The sequence below is a fragment of the Podarcis vaucheri genome (genome assembly GCF_965113315.1).
Source record: "Podarcis vaucheri genome assembly, chromosome: 4".
Classification (NCBI taxonomy): domain Eukaryota; kingdom Metazoa; phylum Chordata; class Lepidosauria; order Squamata; family Lacertidae; genus Podarcis; species Podarcis vaucheri.
The window spans coordinates 3,925,309-3,948,000 of NC_138762.1; the positions used below are offsets into that span (position 1 = coordinate 3,925,309).

General features: G+C 46.2%; 2 protein-coding genes across 12 annotated transcripts in view; both read right to left on the minus strand.

Annotated features, from left to right (window-relative positions):
- The window catches only part of LOC309530300 (uncharacterized protein), a 670,922-nt gene that overhangs the window by 615,885 nt on the left and 32,345 nt on the right, over positions 1–22,692 (minus strand). Inside the window, exon 1 of one of the 2 annotated variants that reach the window (XM_082219086.1) lies at positions 466–533. The exons of the other annotated variant lie outside the window; for it this stretch is intronic. The gene's annotated coding sequence lies outside the window, so the exon portion shown is untranslated. Of the gene's footprint in view, positions 1–465; positions 534–22,692 lie in introns of those variants that run through there. 2 annotated transcript variants of the gene reach the window in all.
- The window catches only part of LOC309530290 (uncharacterized protein), a 123,454-nt gene that overhangs the window by 17,986 nt on the left and 82,776 nt on the right, over positions 1–22,692 (minus strand). The window lies entirely within an intron of this gene.

The following is a 22,692-nucleotide window of genomic DNA, read 5'->3' on the forward strand; positions in this document are numbered from 1 at the left end:
GGGAGCTGCCCTGGGAGACACTGGGAAACTGGTCCCCAATGCAGCAGCCAGACTCTGGGCTGGGATCCCTCTCTTTATCCCTGGCCTCTCTCTCTCCCACCTTTTTTTTGGGGGGGGGGGCTAGTCCACCTCCTCCTCCAGCTTTGGAAAACCATTTGCAGATGTTTCCTCTGTTGTGCAATGAGGCTGAGCGACGTCACACAGAGTTAAAGTCCCAGGGACTCCTTTGTTTTAAAAAGGGAGATTTTTTCTGAAAGGGGGGGGAGGGTCAAATGAGTTTGGGACCCTCTGATCTGCAGGAAGAAGAGCGTGGCAGACCTGGCCCCTCCCTGGCAGGACCCTCTCCTCCCCCCTGACTTGGGTTCCCCCCCCCCCGCAGGAGCAGATCAGGCCCCCAGCTGCAGCCCTGCCCCCCCCGTCTCCCCACTGCACCCTCTGGGGGGGGGGGGGAGAGAGGAGACTCACCAGATCCCAGGAGGGACAACGAGGCAGGAAAGGACTGGGGAGGGAGGGGCCTTGGCTCTGGAGGACCAGCCCCCCTTGCTTCCTGGCCTCTCTAGGAAGGCAGCTCACTTCCCTTTAACCCTTGCAAAGCCGAGTCCTCCTTCGCTCCGCCCTCTCTCAGATTATTATTATTATTTATGGATTTCGGGGGGCAGTTGCCCCCCCCCCGGCTACGCCAATGCCCAGATATCCTTTGGAGCGCGAGGCTCTTGGCTGGACTCTGAGCATCTCCCTCCCTTGGCCAGAAACCAGAGGAAGAGCTTGCAGGGAAAAGGGCTTTGCAGGAGGCAAGGAAGCTCCTCCTAGAATTCCGGAGTGGAGAGATAGGAGGGGATCCCAGGGTCATCTAGTCCAACCCCAGCAAGGCAGGAATCTCAGCTAAAGCATCCATGGCAGATGGACGTCCGATCTCTTCTGAGAAACCTCCAAGGAAGGAGAGTCCACCACCTCCCCAGGGAGACCTTTCCCTGCCCAGCTGCTCTTAGATGTCCCTCAAGGCAGCAGGTCCTGAGTTCTAGCCCTGCTGAAACCATTGCACTGGCTGCCAAGGAGGAACCAAGCAAAGTTCAAAATAAATAAATCCTATTCTCATCATAAATGAGTAATACTTTCTTGTGCATGCTTTTTCTGTCTAATAATTCTTATGCATGCTTGTTATGCTAATATACAAAAGTGTATCATTCTCTTTCCAGAAATGCTGAATTGCTAATTCAAGGGACACTGAAGTCCTTGCAGAGATGACAAGACAGCTTTCCAGATTAGTTATCTGGGAGTGAGACAGTTGGCAGAGTGGCATTGGGCTCACTAAGATGCCAGCTACTACAGGAATTGCTTTCTTGAGACTTTTTAGCACTGCAATACCATTTTAAAAGTAGATTAATTTTTATGTGATGGCCATGTGTGAGCAAAAACTCCACATCTGCCAAGCTTTCAGGAACAGGACTAAGGGGTGAAATGAAGCTCCCCAGATCCCCAAAAGTTGAGGGAAAGGGTCTATCTCCCTTCTTCCTTTTCATTATCAGTTATTTCCACCTAAGAAATGGGAAGAAAGCAGCTGCTCATGCTAAGCGCAGCGTTTGTTGGAGTGGAAATTCATGAGCTGACGATGGTATGATTTGTCAGCAATAAATATGATTTGTTCTTATCTGTAAGTGAAGTCACATTTGAAACAATACAGAAGCAGTCAAAGGGAATTTCCTAGGAAGTTTTTTACTCCGTCTCACCTGCCATCGTCTGTGCTGAACACACAGAAACCCACACTCAACACATGCAAGCAGATTAATGCAATAGTACATATGATTTCCCCACCTCCTTTTTTAAAAATTGCTTTTATTTATTTTCATGGTAGAAAAGATAATTTTAAAGAAAGCAATGGTTACAACCATAAACAACAAATACCTTACCCTGATGAAATTGCAGACTTTCATCATGCCATGTGTTAAAGTTTCATTTGATTACAGTGGTACCTTGGGTTAAATATGCTTCAGGTTACAGACGCTTCAGGTTACAGACCCCGCTAACCCAGAAATATTACCTCGGGTTAAGAACTTTGCTTCAGGATGAGAACAGAAATCGTGCTCCGGCGGCACGGCGGCAGTGGGAGACCCCATTAGCTAAAGTGGTGCTTCAGGCTAAGAACAGACCTCCGGAACGAATTACCGTATTTTTCGCTCTATAGGACGCACTTTTCCCCCTCCAAAAATTAAGGGGAAATGTGTGTGCGTCCTATGGAGCAAATGCAGGCTCCTTGGCTTCAGCGAAAGCAAGGCGAAGCATCCAAAGCGCAGAGGCAGCACTCCAGAGGCTACGCGTTGTTTTCACTGAAGCCTGGTGCGCACCGACCCCTCTCGCTCTCCAGGCTTCAGGGATAGCCGCCTGAAGCCTTTGGAGTGCAGCGGGAACTCGGGCTGCGCTCCAAAGGCTTCGGGTTCCTTTTGCTGAAGCCGGGAGAGCTGTGGCTTGAAGCGCGACTGGCGGTGTCTGCGCAGCTTGCCCCGAGGCAGCTTGGCCGGCCGGGTGGGCCGAGGGAACTCCTTGGCTATGCAGACGAAGTGCGGCATCACCGCCTGGTAGCTCGAGCAGATGCCCATCAGCATAGGCGCCGACTCCATGGGGCCTGAGGGGGCCCGAGCCCCTTCAAAAATTCGTTTGGGGGGGCTCTGCCCCCCCCAATAATTTAAGAAAATTATTAGGCACCTTGCCAAAAACCGTGCAGGGGACTCCGGCGCGTGCCTCCCAAAGTGACCGGGAGCTCCTGAGAAGGGGCGGGCAGGTCGGTCAGTCAGAGGAAGACCCCCAGCGGCGGGACTTTAGAAAGGAATGGAGCCGCGGGGCCGAGGAACGGCGTATTCGTCACCGGCGAGGGACCGGGGTGAGGGGAGAATGGAGGGGACGGAAGTTCCCGCCGCCGGAGCGGGGCTTTTTTTCTGGGTTCGGCTAAGGTGACGTTGGTAGGAGGGGGTGGCCGCCTCCCGGCGCGAAGCCTGGGGAGGGCAGGCCGGTTCTTGCACGCAAAAGCACCACTGCCATCCTGCCGCCAGTATGGACCCCGGTATGGGCCCCCACAATATTTTTTATAAGTCAGCGCCCCTGCCCATCGGCTCTGCGGGCTTTGTGGCGGCGGCAGCCATCAAGTGGGGGAAAGAGAAAAGCAGCAAAAAAGGGAACGCCGAGAAAGAGCGCGCGCGCCAGAAAACCAGTGCGCCGAAGAGCGCCTCGCGCTTGGGCCTCACTTTGTGCTGCTGCTTATTCTTCGCTGCCTTGAGGCGTATCTCTCTAATGCAGTGTTTCCCAACCGGTGTTCCGCGGCACACGAGTGTGCCGTGAGACGTTGCCTCGTGTGCCGCGAGATGCCTGGAGGGAGGCGGGCGAGTCGGGCGGCGAGAGGCGGGGCGGCGGCGGCGAGGAGAGGCCGCGCCTCCTGCTGCTGCCTGGCGCTCCTCCTCGCAGCCGGCAGCGCTGCCTGGGCGCCTCCGCGCGACTCTGCCTCGCTGGGTTTGGTCTCCCGGCAGAGACGGGTCACACGAGCACCTCCCTCCCTCCCTCAGCCTGCGCGGAGGGAGAGCCAGAGAGAGGCATCGCTCCTGCGCGGCGGGAGAGGGAGCAGCCGGAGCGATGCCCCAAACGAACGCATGGGACCGGAGGGGAAATCCTCTCCGAGGCGGATTGAGCGCAGCTGAGAGAAGCCTTTCGAGGAGCTGCCGTGTCCCCTGGAAACCCCCTTCCCAGCTCTGCCTGCCTGCCTGTCGTGGGGCTCGTATCGCCCTTTAAAGGGCGCAGGAAACTAGAAATGTGGGGACTTGGGGTTTTCCTCAGGCTGAATTCCGAGCTGAATTCCGAGCAAGGGACTGAGGGACGGCGGCAACTGAGGCAGCGGCGAGGATCCGCGTCGAGCCGGGGGCGGCTCCGCGGTGGTGGTGCCGAGCGGCGGGGCAGCGCGTGCAAAACGGAGGAGCGCGAGACAGCGGAGGAGGAGGAGGCCGGCATGTCCGGGCAGCAGCAGCAACAACAGCAGCAGCAACTCCCGGCGACGGCTCCTCAAGCCCCGCCGCCGCCCCCTCCTCCGCCCGCTATCGCCGCCACCACCACAACAGCCGCCGCCGCCTCAGTTGCCGCCGTCCCTCAGTCCCTCGCTCTGCTGCCTCCTCCCACCCCCAAAGCTTGGAGGTTCCCCGGCAAGGGGGAGGGAAAAAGCTTTCACTTTTGTGCGTCCCTCCCGGCGTGAAGCTGCGCGCTGACGTCACGGGGCGGGGCTTTAATGGTGGTGTGCCGCGAGATTTTTTTTCAGTAAACAGGTGTGCCGTTGCCCAAAAACGTTTGGGAAACACTGCTCTAATGCGAGGGAGACCCCGGAGGTGGGGCGAGAGGGTGGCTTCTGCAGCCGAGAAAGTGCGCTGGGGAGGAGGGTAAATCCTGCTGGTGGCAGCAACGGGCAGAAAGAAGCGGACGCTCTGCTGGTGTCCCTGCGCCACGCTCTCTCTCTCGCCTGCGCACACAGGAGCTTGCTCAGATGACATGCAATGCCACTTAAAGGCGGTGAGGCCGCTTCCCTTCTGCCTGACGCGCGCTCCCACCCCACCGCCCCTCTCCCTTGCCCTCGCCGTGGGGGGATTGCTCTTCCAAGGAACGGCGGAAAGACCCGCCAGCACCCACCGCAGAAACGGCAGGGGAGGGAGCGAGGGAACCCAGAAGGCGAGGCGGAGTGGGGGAGGAGGCGTGGGACAAGCCAAAACACGGCGCCCCTGCCTGCTGGGGGGGAGGGTTCCTGGAGAATAAACGGCCCCTTTTTTGCAGGGGGAGGCGGCGAAGGCAGCCCGGAAAGCAGACATGGAATAGGCACGATGGGATCTCCCGACTTTCTTACTTTTTAAAAAACTTTGAAGCAGCCACAGGGGAAGCATAGAATCATAGAAGTCCGACTTCGATCATAGAATTGTAGAGTTGGAAGGGGTCCCAAGGGTCATCTAGTCCAACCCACTGCAATGCTAGGGTATTTTATTAGCAGCGTTTACGGGGGGGGGTTTAAGCGCATGAGTGTGGATTTAAGCCCCGCTCCCCACGTGGTCTGTTTCCTTCCTCTTTGCAGCCCCAAATTCTGGCTGCTGTTACCCCACCTGCACTTTTCACACACAAACATGACTTAAGACGGCAAAAAGTTCAGTGCAGACATACATCGTGTCGCTTGCAAAGCAGCGCTTGGTTTTGTCAACCCGATTTGGAAGGAAGGTGTCTTTGGGGTGTCTGGTCTGGGGCTCCGTCGCTTCAGCCCCCCTAACCCTAGCCTTGTGCTGCAAAACGGATCCCCACATCAATTTTCTTGATTTCCCCCCTAAAAACTAGGTGCGCCCTATGGTCTGGTGCGCCCTATGGAGTGAAAAATACTGTAAGTAGTTAGCCCGAGGTACCACTGCACTCTAAAAGATCAAGCCATATTTTCCCATGATTACTGGTTGGAGTCTTTAAAAAAAAACATTTTTAAAGCTAATTTTACATAACAAATTTAAATTCAAACAAATATCTCATCTCATCATGGAGGATTCCCTGACTCAAGGACTTCTTCCACCTGCCTTGCTCCCTCTCTGGCCCTAGGACTCCTCATGGGGAGCTGTTCCTGGAGGGAGACCTGTGAGGGGAGAGACTCCATCAAGCAAGGCCTCCTTTCACCTGCCTTGTTCCACCCTCTAGTCTCTGCTTTTCAATTTCCATTGTATTATTTTATGTACTGTGGCTTGCCATTGTTTGATTTATTATAGTTTAGAAATTATTTATTGTAACTGTTAAGAGTGAATTTCTGTTTAACTTTCATATGCTGATATTATTATTTTATACTATTCTAATGATTGTTGAATGTTACTTTTTTGTCTGGGAAACCCCAGAGATAAGCGGAATAAAAATTGGAGTGAAAGAATACAAATTGAAAGCATATGCTGACGATCTTATGTTGTCTTTGGAGGATCCAAAAGAGAGTGTTAGTAAGGTGTTAGATTTGTTAGAAGAATTTGGAAAATTATCTGGTTTTAAATTAAACAGAACAAAAACTAAAATGATGACTAAAAATGTGAAAGAGGAGGTAAAAAAACATCTTGAATCTCAAACTGGCATTAAAGTAACTAAGAAAGTAAAATACCTTGGAATCTGGTTAACGATGAAGAATATAAATTTGATGGAAGATAATTACATAAACACATGGAAAGAAATAAGGAAGGACTTAGATACTTGGAATAGAATAAAACTTTCTTGGTTGGGCAGAATGGCGGCGATTAAAATGAGTTTACTACCGAAACTGTTATTCCTATTCCAAAATATACCAATAATCAGGGGAACCTCAGTATTCAAAGATTGGCAGAAAATACTATCTAAATTTATCTGGCAAGGGAAAAGACCCAGAATTAGATTCAAATTAGGTACTTACAGATCAAAGAGATAGGGGAGGATTTGCAGTTCCAAATTTAAAGTTGTATTACGAAGCCTCGTGTCTTTGTTGGGTCAAAGATTGGATTGTTATTAAAAATAAAGACCTGTTAGATCTAGAAGGATTCAACATAAGATTTGGTTGGCACGCTTACCTATGGCGTAACAAGGGAAAGGTTCATAAAGGTTTTTCTAACCACATTTTTAGAGGACCACTGCTGGAAGTGTGGGAAAGAAACAAAAAATTATTGGAACAGAAGACCCCTTGGTGGCTATCGCCAATTGATATCCTGACAATAAAAAAAACAAACATCGAAGGAGAAAGATGGACCTATGAAGACTTGCTAGTAAAAACAGAAACTGGTTGGAGGATTAGGCCTTATGAAGAAATAAAGAACAAATTGACAGGATGGATCCAATTTCACCAAATTAATTCTATATGGACTGAAGATAAAAAGAATAGGATAAGTGAGAAAAAATCTAGATTCCAGATTGAAATACTAGAAAATAAAACAAAACTCCTATCGAAAATGTACAGCCTGTTACTTGAATGGGACACCAAGGATGAAGAAGTAAAGGAGGTAATGGTGAGATGGGCAATGGACTTTGGACATAATATAGAGTTTGACAAATGGAAGGCATTATGGAACAAAGGTATGAGATTCTCGGCATGCACAACACTCAGGGAAAATATGTATAAAATGATGTACAGGTGGTACGTAACGCCCGTAAAATTGGAAAAAATATATAAAACTGGTGATAAATTATGTTGGAAGTGTAAGATCAAGGAGGGTGATTTTTATCATATGTGGTGGTTGTGTGAGCCTATCAAAAAATTATGGGAATCTATTTATAATGAACTAAAAAAAATCTTTAAATATACCTTTATAAAAAACCTGAAGCCTTTTTGCTGGGGATAATTGGAGAGGAAATCAAAAAGGAAAATCAAACACTCTTTCAGTACGCGACAGTGGCTGCTAGAACTCTAATAGCGCAGAATTGGAAGACATCAAAAATCCCAACTATAAACGAGTGGCAATCCAAACTATTTGATTACTTAGAATTGGCAAAAATGACACATAAAATAAGAAATCAAAAAGACATAAAGTTTAACAAAGAATGGAATAAATTTATGACATACATGGAAACAGAGGTAAAAAATCTAAAAATTACAGTAGGTATGACATAACACCTGTGATGTAAAGAGTTTTTTAAGGAAAAGAAACTGCAGATAAAAAATCATATACCGTAAATTTCGCTCCAAAACACGCACTTTTTTGCTCCGAGAAAGTAAGGGAAAATGCCTGTGCGTGTTAAGGAGCGAATGCACGGATCAGAGCCATGGCTGCCGTCAGTCAGGCAAAGCGGGAGCCACTTACACACTCTACGAGGCTCTCACTTTGCTTTCTTTAAAGCGACCTGGAGCCAGGAAGGAGGGAGGGAAGGAGAGCCATAGCAGCAAAGCCGGCAGCAGCCGCTTACACGGGAGGGAGAGACGCTTGCAAAGGTCTGCGCGCTCTCTAAACAGAGCAATGAGGCTGCAGAGAGATGGCAGGAAAGATAACATTTAAGCAACCAGCAGCAAAATAAAACCAACCTCTAGCTCTGAGCCACGCAGTGAAAACCAGGAAGTTTTAAAAAAGGCTGGGGAGGGCATGAGGGAGAGGGGAAAACTTCGCAAATCCCCGCGTCTCAGCTGATCGGCTGGGCTGGAGCAGCTTGTTTTCAGGCAGGATAGATTTGAGCATTGTCTGGGTCCTAGTGCCCCTACTGCTTTTTTGTGCTCCCTTCTTCACTTGCTCAAATCTATTCCGCCTCAAAACAAGGAGCGGAAGGAAAAGGCTGCAAACTGTTAAATGGAAAAAAAACCCAGGCACAGGGCAAATACCTTAAGTATACCTTTAAAGCAACAGTGCTCTTTCCCTCCCTCCTCCCCGTGGAAAAGCTCCTTGTCCCTTGAGTTCTTTTCCTTCCCTCCCCACTTAAAACGTGGTTACAAAGCACGGATCCACATGGATCCTCAGGATTTTTGCATTGGGCTACCCCAAACTCACTGTCAGATCACATGTCTGTGGCCACAGCATGAACCATAAAAATCATACATCCACTGTTTCATTTAGAATATTTTTTCCTCGTTTTCCTCCTCTAAAAACTACATGCGTGTTATGGTCAGATGCGTGTTATAGAGCGAAAAATACGGTAATATATTCTGAAACCGAGATGAAGGGAAGTCAATGGATGTACTGGATCTGGAAGGTTTTAATAATGCATTTGGATGGCATGCATATTTATGGTATGATAGGGTTAAGACCATTAAGGCCTTTAAGAACCATATTGTCAGGAAAGCAGTATTCAATGTCTGGATAAGATACAAAGACTTACTGGAGAAAAAAACTCCGAGGTGGCTATCACCCATGGAGGCTAAGGCCCAAAAAAAAGTCAATATGGAGGCCAATTGGCCAAAATATTGGGAGATATTAGAAAGAGATGGAGAAAATTGGAAATTGCAGAGTCTAGAGAAAATAAAAGATAAAGTGCGAGACTGGCTACACTATGCTCAGATTAAGGAAGTATTCAAGAATGATAAAAAGTTAGGATTCCAGGTGGAGAAATCGAAGTTGGAAACAGAACTGTTAGAACCTAAGACTAAAGTACTCTCAAAAATGTATAATTTGCTGCAGAAATGGAACACACAAGACGAAATGGTTAAACCGGCAATGATAAAGTGGGCACAGGATATTGGGCATAATATCATGTTTGAAGATTGGAAAAGGTTGTGGACCACTGGGCTGAACTTCACTGCATGTAATGCTCTGAAGGAAAATGTAATGAAAATGATATACAGATGGTACATGACCCCAGTTAAACTGGCTAAGATATACCATTCGTCTGATAATAAATGTTGGAAATGTAAGGAAAATGAAGGAACATTCTTTCACCTCTGGTGGACTTGCCCTAAAGTGAAGGCCTTCTGGGAGATGATATATAATGAGCTGAAAAAGGTGTTTAAGTATACCTTTACCAAGAAACCAGAGGCCTTCCTCCTGGGCATTGTCGGCCAGAATGTGTTAAAGGAGGATAGAACTTTTTTTATGTATGCAACAACGGCAGCAAGGATATTGATCGCTAAGAATTGGAAGACGCAAGAATTACCCACCCTGGAAGAATGGCAGATGCAGCTGATGGACTATATGCAGCTGGCTGAGATGACCGGCAGAATCCGAGATCTGGGAGAAGAGAGAGTTGAAGAAGACTGGAAGAAATTTAAGATTTATTTACAAAAATATTGTAATTTGGCGGAATGTTGATTGGGATGCCAGAATAGAAATAATTGTCTATCACTAAACTAGATTTAAGTTTAATTATATTTTAATGACTGAACCTAAAGACTTATTTATAAAATGATAATTTGCTTGGAAACATCTTTAAAACGATGCAAGTGTGTGGGGGAGATGTGGGGGAGTCCAAAGTTATGATGAAAAGATGTTAAATAATTAATGTTATCTTACTGAATATGCCTTCTTGTATTGGAAAACCTTAATAAATATATATATATATATAAAATTAGTGTTGTTTGTTATTTAGTAAATGTAACCTAATTTGTTGGTATCTTATGTTAGGAGATGTTTTTTCTTTTGTTTTCTTTATTATTATTTTTCTTTTTTTATGTATTTCTTTTTTGTCTGTATGTGTGATGTATTTTTTTCGTTTGTTTTAATGTTTGATGTAGCAAAACAAATAAAAATCAATTAATAAAAAAAACAATGTTACTTTTTTGTTGTAGGTTGCTTATTTTAAAGTTATGTTTTATTATCTCATTTTTGTATTGTATTAGATTGTTATAAGATGTACATTTTTTGTTTTTTCAGTTTGTAAACTGCCTTGAGTATTGTAAGATAGAAAGACGGTATACAAATTTAAAATGCTGATGATGATTTCCAGCAAACATTTAAAGCAGTTCTATATATTTTTGCTACTCTTACAGGTGTTAAATACCACCAATACATCATTTACATAGAATTTTCCTTCAACGCACAGAACGCTGTAAATTTCAAGTCCTCCCTCCAGTTTTTTCCAAGATGAAAATTGAATATTATGCCTGTTGTGACGTGGGGTTTGTGATTTCAGCTCTCTTGATATAACATGCTGGAGACAGTTCTCTAGTAACACTTCTTTATTAAAGCAACAAGACTAAAGACTGGGGAGGGGAAAGCTACATTTATAGGGACAGGGAACTAGCAAGAAAGGATACATTTTGGAGGGAACAATATCAGGCAATCACAGTCCTGCCTTTTGGAGGGAACCAATAAGACAGAGGATCCAAATACAGCAGCTTAAATGAACCAATAGTAGCTGTACCCTCTGGAACCAAAAGGCAGTTACTTTACCCTAATGCAAATACAGACAATAATAATACAGATATAAAATCCTTTGACTCAATACACAACACCCCTCCCCTCCTAGTGAGCACAGCAGACGTAATCTCTCAGGTACTGTGGGGGCCTACAACTTCTACTTGATCTCCTGACAACAGGTGTTGCAGGTTCTGGGTTGGGTGTTACCTGTGGTAGGGGGGCTGCTATAGGGGTTTCATCAGGAACAGATGGAGTCCCAGACATCTCAGGGTCCCCTATCTGTACCTCGTCATCATGAGGACTAGCAGACCCTGGTTCATTTGTTAAAGCCCCTGGTGACTGCACCTCTGGGCCATTTTCACTCTGGTCTTGCAGCTCTGCTTCGTTATCCAACTCCTCCCTGCTGAGCGCCCGGTGTGTCAGCTGATCTATATGTCTCTTCCAAACTTGCCCATTTTCCAAGGTCACATAATAGGACACAGGTCCACTAGCCCGGGTGACCACACCAGCCACCCACCGCGAACCTCGTGAATAGTTCCTCACCCAGACCAGATCTTCAGGGGCGAGATACCTGGTTGTGTCAGTCTCAGCCTGGGGGGTTGCTCTTGAATTACGGTTTGGCAGGTGGACATAATCCAGCACCGTTACCAGTCTTCTACCCAAGAGCAGCTCAGCTGGCGACTTGCCCGTCGCAGTACACGGCGTCGCATGCTGCAAAAATAACATCCGCGCGATGCGAGCTGACCAGTTACCCTCCATTAAGCGCGCAATGGATTCTTTGGCTGTTCTTACCATGCGCTCAGCCTGCCCATTGGAGGATGGGTGAAAGGGCGCGGATGTGACCCCTCTTATGAAGTTATCAGCCAAGAATGCCCTGAATTCTTGGGATACAAAAGCTGCCCCATTATCTGATACAATGGTCTCAGGTAACCCGTGGGTTGCAAACAGCTGCCTCAACACCTTGATTACGGCAGCTGCTGCCATGCTAGGGACCATCGCCACTTCTAACCATTTGGAATATGCATCGACGATAACCAAAAAGACCTTCCCCTGGAATGGCCCAGCAAAATCTAAGTGCAGCCGGCTCCAGGGAGATCTGGACTGCTCCCACCAGTGGACTGGTGCTCTGGCCACTTCTGGCCGCACCTCTTGGCATGCCTTGCATGTTCGTACCCATTGTTCTATGTTCTGGTCCATTCCAGGCCACCACACATAACATCGGGCTAGCGACTTCATCCTGACCATTCCCGGGTGTCCCATGTGAAGCGTCTCAAGAACCCTGTTTCTCAGTGGTGCTGGGATGATCACCCTATCTCCCCACAGGAGACAACCCTTATGCATGGACAACTCGTGCTGCCTTGTCGTATAAGGCCTGAATTTGTCTTCATGCGGACCACCTGGCCACCCCCTCCCCACCCAAGTGAGCACACGGGAGAGAACAGCATCTTTCCTCGTTTTCTCAGCTATATCAGTAGCCATTACAGGAGCCCCCGGAAGTGTTTCCAGCATCATTATGTGCTCCGCTGGAGCAGGATCCTCATTGCTCCCGCCAGGAAGGGGCAATCGACTCAGCACATCAGCGTGGCACAACCGTTTCCCCAGCACATGGGTCAAGGTGTACTGGGACCCGTTCAGGAATATAGACCAACGCAACATTCTGGGGGAGAGAATTTGTGGTGTTTGTTTGTTCGGGTTGAACAACCCTAACAGTGGTTTGTGGTCCGTTTCAATGGAGAAATGGCGACCGTACACATAATCATGGAACTTTTTGATTCCTGCCACAATTGCAAGCGCCTCTTTGTCAATTTGAGCATAGTTGCGCTCCGTGGGCGACAACGTACGGGAATAGAAAGAGATGGGCTTTTCCGACTTCCGGAGGCGGCGCGAAGCAAGCAATGGCGGTCCTCTTTGCGCTGCGAAGAGGGGCTCCGCAGAAAAGGGTCGTTCGCTGCGGCAAAGCGACGACCCACTAAGAAAAACCACGAGCAGAGTGAGCTCGTGGCCGTGGGATCCGGCGGGCACCTAGAGCGACCCCCAAAACGAAGAAGGGACCCCGTAAGGGGCTCCGGAAGCGCGGAGGGGAAGCGGTGCTGTGGATTCATCGCTCTTTCTGCGGGAGTGAAGCCGCGCGGCTGTTGCGGATGAGCGCCGACCTTTCTTCCTTTTACATTGGATTACAAACCAACTACTCGTGAGTAAGATTTACTCAAAATTGGATTACAAATTTATGAATTTGGCTGAAAGCGGGAGGCGAGAAAAAGGAAGTCCGTCTCCCGAGGATGCTAGTGATCAAAAGCAAAGATTTGACAAGCTGGAAGCAGTGCGGAGAGATTTTAAAGTGAGACATCATACGTTCGGAAAAGTCGGAAACTGAAGCAGGCAAGTTACTTTTATTTTCTTGCTATTTTCTGTACCTTATTTGGGGACTTTCTCCTCTGCTGGACTTTTCTAAATTCTAAAGACTTTAAAACCCCCAGTCCCGGACTTGCAGTGGGACAAAAGGCTACTTTGCGGATACACTTATAAATTTGAAATGGACACTTAGAGGCATTACTGTTGGATACAATTAAACAACTGTACTTTGCACCTTTTAAGAAACTTATGGCAACACTGTGAGAGCTCTGCTAGAGGGAAAAGGTCTTTTCCAAGGATCATCGTTAATTTACTTAACTTAAGGAACTTTAATGGCGTCTGAAATTTTGTTTCTTCTTCCCTGAATTGCAACATTACTCCCTCTAGTGGAACTTGGGACTTACAATTTCCTGAGAACCAACTTTGCTTTGTCTTTCTGTGGTTAGATTGTTTACGCTTGCGCCTGCCTTTCTCATGAAACTTTTGACAGTCTGACCTTGAATCCAAAGACAGGTGTGGAATGAGCGACAGGGTAAAAACAAGAGCTGCGTCGAAGGCAGGGAAAGGCAAACTGACACAAACAACCCTGTTTTCTCAGGGACGTAGATCTTCAGTCCCTGCTGTTTTACAGACTGCACCCTCGCCAACAACACCAGCTGAAGAAGCTGAACAACCAATAGGTGAGGATATGGCATCTGGAGGATCTAACACTCTTTTAGAGGAAATGTTACAACAATTCGCAATTTTGAACAAAAAAGTGGATGATCAAACTGCAAAAATTGACTTAGCCACATCTTCAATTACCAAACTTTCGGAACAGGTGGCCAAGCATTCACAAGATATTGGAAACTTAAACGACGCAACATCTGAAAATCGAAAATTGGCGGAGGCTGCGATTGGAAAAGCAGAGGCTGCAGCCAAAGGAGTGGAGGAACTGAAAGGAGAGGTAAGACCGCTCCACAAACATATTACAGACCAGCAGGCCTACCTGTCTTTGGTGGAACTGCGAAACAGGGAAAATAACCTGAGATTACGCTCTATCCCAGAGATTGAGAAAGAGGATTTGACCGGCTTTTTAACGGCAGAATTTTCCAAATTCTGGGGTATAAACCAAGACACAGATTTCAAAATAACGACTGCATTTAGATTGGGAAGAGTCGTTGGGAAGGACAGGCCTAGAGACTGTTTGATTATTTTAAGGACTAAACAGGAGAGAGACAAGCTACTTGATTTACACTTCAATAAAGCACTTGTGATCCAGGATAGAAGAGCACAAATTTACAAAGATATCCCTAAACAATTACTGGATCTAAGAGCCAACTACACTGACCTAACTGGACTTTTGAGAGGTAACGGAACACTTTACAGGTGGGAGTTCCCACAAGGTGTCTTATTTAAATACAAAGGAAAGAAGATAAAAATCAAAACGAAAGAGGATTGCCAGAAGTTCCTACACGATCACGGAGAAGACCTACAGAAAGGAGCAGCTATTTGGCCACCACCAGAGTTAGGGAAAGAGTTACCACCTTCGGACTCGGACAAAAAAGAGGACACCCCACAAGAGTAACAACAGATTGATACAAGATGTCTCTGCAGCTGTATAGTTGGAACATTAATGGCGCGAATTCCCCAGAAAAACGCAAACGGATCTTCCATATCCTAAAGAAAGAGAATTTGGATATAATTTGTTTGCAAGAAACCCATGTGACAAGGGTACACAGGAAGGTGTTAATAAATAAAAGATTAGGCCAAGAATTCATCTCATCAGACAGAGTCAAGAAGAGAGGCGTGGTGATTTACGCCAAAGAGACTCTTTCACCGAAACTTTTGTTTAAAGATGAACAAGGAAGAATCCTGGCTATTGAGATTTCGACCCAAGGAGAGAAAATTTTGATATTAGGAATTTATGCACCAAACGAGGGGAAATCAGAATTTTATAAGAAGCTGCATGAGACATTATTGGACTATCTGGACTATTCTAACATCATTATGATGGGAGACATGAATGGGGTTGTCTCTACTTTTATGGATAAGTCACAGAACCAGAATTTGACTAAAGATGGAAGACTACCAAAAACTTTCTTTGAACTAACTGACAATATGGATTTAATTGACTCATGGAGGACGAGAAACCCCCTAGGTAAAGAAGGAACTTTCTTTTCTGAGGCCCACCTGTCATGGACAAGGATCGACCAAATTTGGACAACTAGAGGGCTGGCACCTAAGACCACAAAAATAGAAATCTGCCCAAAGACTTGCTCCGACCATAACGCTCTGAAAATGGAAATGAGATTTACTACTGCCGACTCCTTCAGATGGAAAATGAATGACAACCTGCTAAGAGATCAAGAGATTGTAAAGAAGGCCCAAAAAGCTTTAAAGGACTATTTTGAAATCAACTTGAACACCTCGGTGGAAAAAAGAACAATCTGGGACGCGAGCAAAGCTGTTATGAGAGGGTTTCTGATACAACAGAATACGATTAAGAAAAAACTCTGGAATGGTAAAAAGGACAAGATATTGGAGAAGATAAGAGACGGCGAGAAAAAATTAAGATTAAACCCAAAATCCAAAGAGACTTTAAGAGAAATTAAATTCCACCAGTCACAATATGCGCAACTGATTAACCAAGAAGTGGAATGGAGAATTAAACAAATGAAACAAAGATCATTTGAATCGGCGAATAAATGTGGGAAACTGCTAGCTTGGCAGTTGAAAAAGAGACAAAAATTAAACTATGTTACCAATCTAGAAGCTGAAGGAAAGAACATTCAGAAACCGGGAGAAATTAGAAAGTGTTTCCAGAAATATTTTAAAAAGCTGTATACACAAGGACCCGAGGATGTAACCGAGATAGAACAATTTTTGAAAGAAAATGGTCTTCCAGAAATATCTCAAGAGAAGAGATCAATCTTGAATTGTAAAATAACACAACAAGAAATCGAGGATGCCATTCAGAATATGCAGCTGGGCAAATCTCCAGGACCTGATGGACTCACCTCCAAGTATTATAGGACGTTAAAAGACTATTTGATACAACCACTAGAGGAGGTTTGTAACCAGATTATGGGGGGAGGGAAGGCACCAGATACGTGGAAAGAAGCATTCATCACATTGATACCTAAAGTGGAAACTGAAAAGACTCAACTCAAGAACTACCGTCCCATCTCACTCCTAAATGTGGATTATAAAATATTTGCGGATATTCTGGCCAACAGATTAAAAAAAGTATTAAATGAGATAATCCATAAAGACCAGGCCGGCTTTCTCCCAGGCAGACATTTGTTTGACAATACCAGGAACATTATTGATATCTTGGAACTTTTACAAACAAATATTAACACCAAAGCAGTATTGATCTTTATTGATGCGGAGAAGGCCTTTGATAACATTTCCTGGAAATTTATGAAGAAAAATTTGGAAGGGATGGGAGTGGGAAGGGGGTTTGAGAATGGAATAGAAGCAATCTATTCAGAACAAAAAGCTAAGTTGATAGTGAACAATGTGGTGACAGAAGAACTTCATATTGAAAAAGGAACACGACAGGGGTGCCCCCTATCCCCCTTATTGTTTATTTCAGTCCTGGAGGTTTTGCTGAACATGATAAGGGAGGATCGGCAGGTACAAGGAATACGGGTCGGAGCGAAACAATATAAACTGAAAGCATTTGCAGATGACCTGGTTTTAACACTACAGGAGCCAGAACCCAGTACAAAAAGAGTTTTAGAACTGATCCAGAAATTTGGTCGGGTGGCGGGTTTTAAGTTGAACAAGCAAAAAACTAAAGTCTTAGGGAAAAACTTGACGGCCATGGAAACAGAAGGGTTTCAGAAAGAGACAGAACTAAATATTGTTAAGAAAGTGAAATACCTGGGGGTCAATCTGTCTTCCAAGAATTTGAATCTATTTAAAGATAATTATGAGAAATGTTGGTTAGAAGTTAAAAAAGATTTAGAAATTTGGTCAAGACTGAAATTATCCTTGTTAGGCCGAATTGCAGCTATAAAGATGAACGTTTTGCCAAAGATGTTGTTTTTGTTTCAAGCCTTGCAGATTGTGGACAGAGTGGAATGCTTTGGAAAGTGGCAGAAGGACATTTCTAGGTTTGTCTGGCAGGGCAAAAAGCCCCGAATAAAGTTTAAGATATTAACTGATGCAAAAGAGAGAGGGGGGTTTGCCCTGCCGGACCTAAGGCTATACTATGAAGCGGCAGCCTTCTGCTGGATGAAAGATTGGATTCTATTAGAAAACACTGATGTCCTAGATCTGGAAGGCTTCAACAATTCGTTAGGTTGGCATGCGTACTTGTGGTATGACAAGGGTAAATCATATGGAATGTTTAAAAACCATATTGTCAGAAAAGCAATATATATGGTCTGGAAAAAATACAAAGACTTATTGGAAAGCAAAACTCCGAGGTGGATCTCACCAATAGAGGCCAAAGCTCGGAAAACAACCAATATGGAGGCTTATTGGCCGAAATATTGGGAAATAATAGAAAATATTGAAGGTAACTGGAGATTGCAGAGCTTTGAAAAACTAAAGGATAAGGTGCAAAATTGGCTGCATTATGCCCAAATTAATGAGGTTTTTAAGCTAGACAAAAAAACAGGTTTCCAGGTGGAAAAATCGAAACTTGAGACAGAGTTGCTTGAACCAAAGACCAAGTTATTATCGAGAATGTATAACTTGCTGCTTAAATGGAACACTCAAGATGAGACAGTTAAACCAGCAATGATAAAATGGGCTCAGGACATTGGTTATAATATTATGTCTGATGACTGGGAAAGGTTATGGACCACCGGTATGAAGTTTACTGCATGTAATGCTTTGAAAGAAAACATTATGAAAATGGTATACAGGTGGTACATGACCCCGGTTAAGCTAGCTAAGATTTACCATTTGTCCGATAACAAATGTTGGAAATGCAAGGAAGCTGAGGGAACATTCTTTCACCTCTGGTGGACCTGCCCAAGACTGAAGGCCTTCTGGGAAATGATCTATAATGAGTTAAAAAAGGTGTTTAAGTACACTTTTCCCAAGAAACCAGAGGCCTTCCTTCTGGGCATTGTCGGCCAGAAGGTGTCTAAAAAGGATAGAACTTTTTTTATGTACGCTACAACAGCAGCAAGAATTCTTATCGCTAAGCATTGGAAGACCCAAGATTTGCCCACACTGGAGGACTGGCACACGCAACTGATGAACTACATGGAATTAGCCGAGATGACTGCAAGGATTCGAGACTTGGGAGAAGAAGCAATGGAGGAGGACTGGAAAAAATTTAAAGACTATTTGCAAAAGTATTATAAGTTATATGAAACATAAGATGTCGTGTGATTGGGAATCTAGCCCCAGTAACAAAACTTAATTATTTATGAAATTTGACAAGATTTATGAAAGAATCAAGGTTTAAATGGGTAAAAACGATATTATGGTATATTGCTCAGAGTATATATTGATCAAGAGATTTAAATTTAAACTGTAATTGAAAATAGAAAGAAACATACGAAATAAGGATATAATTTGCTGATAAATTTATTGTTAAGAAATGCATTCTGCGAGGGATGGGGGAAGTCCAATGGAAATTTGAAATGAGTTATCGAAATGGTCGTTTTTCTTTTTCCTATTTTTTTTGGTCTTTTTTTTTTTTTTTTCTTCTTACTTTTTGATCTCTTTGTTATTTCTGTAAAAAATGTAATAAAAATTATTATAAAAAAAAAAAAAAAGAAAGAGATGGGCTTTTCCGACCCATCCGGTTCCCTATGACTCAGCACCGCCCCCAGGCCGTATTGAGAGGCATCACATGCCAGGACCAGCGGCTTCGACTCATCATAATGAGCAAGGACACTCCTGCTACTCAGCATTCCTCACAAGGAGTCAAAAGCCTTCTGCTGCCCCTGCCCCCATCGCCACACATTCTTTTTCTGCAACAGTCTATGTAACGGTTCAGCTACCGAAGCTTTCTGGGGTAAGAACGAATGATAAAAGTTAATAAGTCCCAGGAATGACTGCAACTCTGTCTTGTTCTGTGGTCGTGGTGCCTTGATGATGGCCTTAATCTTAGCATCTGTGGGGTGGATGCCTGATGCATCAATTTTAAACCCCAAGAAATCCACAGCTGGCACCCCAAAACTGCATTTTTCCTTTTTCAGTTGCAACCCCACCTCCTTGAACTTGAGCAACACTGCCCGGACACGCGCAACCAGTTCCTGTGGGTCTTTTCCAGCAATCAAAACGTCATCAAAAAATGGCAAGACCCCCGGCAGACCTCTTAACAGGCGTTTCATGAGCCCTTGAAAAATCCCTGGGGCCACACAAACTCCAAATTGTAATCTGTTCACTCTGAACGCCCCTTTATGTGTGACAATAGTCTGTGCTTCCGCTGATGTGGGGTTACTGGCAGCTGTTGGTAAGCTTGTGCCAGGTCAATTTTGGCAAACACCTTGCCCCCAGCCAGTTTAGCCAACAGATGTGATACGACTGGAATGGGGTATGAGTTTCCCCTGAGTGCCTTACTGATAGTACATTTGTAATCTGCACAGATCCTGACTTCCCCATTTGCTTTAAGGGGCGTGACGATTGGAGTCTCCCACTTAGCAGAGTCCACGGGTGAGAGAACTCCCTGCTTGACCAATTTATCCAGCTCTGCTTCGATCTTGGGTTGCATTGCAAATGGCACTCGTCTTGGTTTGAGTCGGATTGGGGCCACCCCAGGGTCCAACTCGAAGTCAACTGGCGGCCCTTTATAACAACCCAGTTTTCCATTAAAGAGACCAGCAAATTCTTTGCATAATGCCTCACTCATCTCAGGGCAGGTTTGGATTGAATTAAGCCCTGATATACTCAGTCCCAGGGCGGGGAACCAGTCAGTGCCCAGGAGACTGGGGCGACTGCCCTTCGCAATCACCAGTTTGAGTACCGCCTGTTTGTCCCGGAACTGTACTCTCACGGCACACATTCCCATAACATGGATGCGGCCCGCTGAGTATGACTGCAAAGTTGCCGGGAAGGGCTCCAGAGGGGGCAACTTACCCCTGGGGAAGAATGTCCTCGCGGTCTGGTCCGCCACGATAGTGAATCCCTATCCGGAGTCCACCTCCATGTCGCACAGCTGACCCTCAATCTTCACCTTGACGTGTGCCTTGCCTTGCGCTGGAAACTGCACGACCCTCCCGTTGATCTCCGTTACGTAGTGGCAGTCCTTTAGAACATGGTTTGCTGTGGGCGGTCTGCGATGCTCCAGTCTAGGTGCTCCTGTCGCTCCCAACGCCGCCGATCTACAGACCCTGGCGATGTGACCTGTCTTCCCGCACGTCCGGCACATAGCATCCCGGAAACGACAACTCTTCCGCTCATGGTTTCCGCCACAACCAGGGCACCTGCCTCGGTGATCTTTGTGCACTGTGCAGGCCTGACGCACTGACTCGACCCCACGGACTGGGCTCTGGCTCGGAGTAGCCTCTAGCTCGTCCATGGCATGCGCAACTTCTATCTGTGGCTTAGGGGCCTTGCGACTGGCTTCAAACTCCTCTCTTTCATAATTCTCCGTGGTGGTGGCCTCCTTCAAGGCTGAAGCAAGGGTAACCTCTTCTTTAGCCACGATGCGTCTTCTGGCTTTCTTGCTGCTCAGACCACCGATAAACCGATCCAGGAGAGTCTCTTCCAGATCTTGGAAGTTGCAGTGCTGAGCGAGCTTCCACAGTTCAGCTAGAAATGCAGACACAGACTCCCCAGCACGCTGCTGCCTCTTATGAAACTCCATCCGCCGGGCCATCTTGGTCTCAGTAGGCACCAAATGGCTTGTTAGGCAGGCAAGAATATCTTTGAGAGATGTCTCACTTAGCTTCGCTGGAGCAAGCAATGCCTTGGCCAGCTTGAAGATCTCAGGCCCACAGTAGCTCAGGAATGCGGCCCTTCTTTTGCTGGCATTGGTGATCCCTTGAGCCACTGCGAAGAACTCGAAGCGTTCAACGTAGTCTTCCCACGTGTGGGGCTCTGATGGCTGGAAGGGCTCCAATACCCTTGGACTCTCCATTGTCCTGTGGGCAGGGTCATCTTCTCAGCTGGCCAGTGAGTCTTTTTCTTAGCTACAATCTGGACTCTGAGGCAGGGCTGCGTTTAACCGCTCCTCAGCATTCCGGATCCCATCCTCGTCGCCAGTTGTTGTGACGTGGGGTTTGTGATTTCAGCTCTCTTGACATAATGTGCTGGAGACAGTTCTCTAGTAACACTTCTTTATTAAAGCAAATAAGACTGGGACCTGAGGAGGGGAAAGCTACATTTATAGGGACAGGGGGCTAGCTAGAAAGGATACACTTTGGAGGGAACAATATCAGGCAATCACAGTCCTGCCTTTTGGAGGAAACCAATAAGACAGAGGATCCAAATACAGCAGCTTAAATGAACCAATAGTAGCTGTACCCTCTGGAACCAAAAGGCAGTTACTTTACCCTAATGCAAATACAGACAATAATAATACAGATATAAAATCCTTTGACTCAATACACAACAATCTCCACGCTTGACTACTGTAATTCACTCTATGCGGGGCTGCCCTTGAAGCTGTCCCAGAAACTCCAGCGGGTGCAGAAAGCGAGGCTCCTCACAGGGTCCCTGCCATGGAAGCATATTCACCCAGTGCTTTTCCAGCCCCACTGGCTCCCCGTGGAGTACAGGGTCAGATTTAAGGTGCTGCTTTTGACCTTTAAAGCCCTTCATGGCCTAGGACCCTCGTACCTATGGGACCGCCTCTCCTGGTATGCCCCACAGAGAGCCTCAAGGTCCATAAATAGCAACACCCTAGTGGTCCCGGGCCCTAAGGAAGTTAGATTGGCTTCAACCAGAGCCAGGGCCTTTTCAGTGATGGCTCCAGCCTGGTGGAACGCTCTGCCTCATGAGACCAGGGCCCTGCAGGATCTGATTTCTTTCCGCAGGGCCTGTAAGACAGAGTTGTTCCACCTGGCCTTTGGCTTGGAGCCAATTTGATTCCCTCCCTCTCTTTCTTTTTTCCTTTCCTTCTCCTCCTGCGATGAGGCTACATTTTAATATTTTAATGTTTCAATATTTCAATGTTGTATTTTAATTTTGTTCTTAAGTTGTAATTATTCATCTTGTTTTTATTATGGCTGGATTTGATCTTTGGCATCGGTATAGATGTGATCATGTCTCCTTCGATGAAGGTGCCATGGTCTGATCACTACGCTCTGAAAGCCAGGATTGACTTTCCACCCCCACCCTGCTTAGGTGGTGAGCCGATTTGGGCTCGCCCGCGGAGGCTGATGGACCCTGATAGATTCCGCCAAGCCTTGCGGGACCTTGCTCCCCCTGGCGACTCATTGACTGAGCTTGTCGAGGGCTGGAATATCCAGCTCCTGGCAGCCATCGATGATATCGCACCTAAGCGCCCTCTGCGACCCCACAGAAACCAGGCTCCCAGGCTCCCTGGTTTACCGAGGAGCTCCGGAAAATGAAGCGGGACCTCAGACGGCTAGAGTGAGTATGGCGGGGTGCCCGTGACGGAGCCTCAAGAACATCTTATAGGGTTTTTATGAAAACCTACGAGATGGCAGTG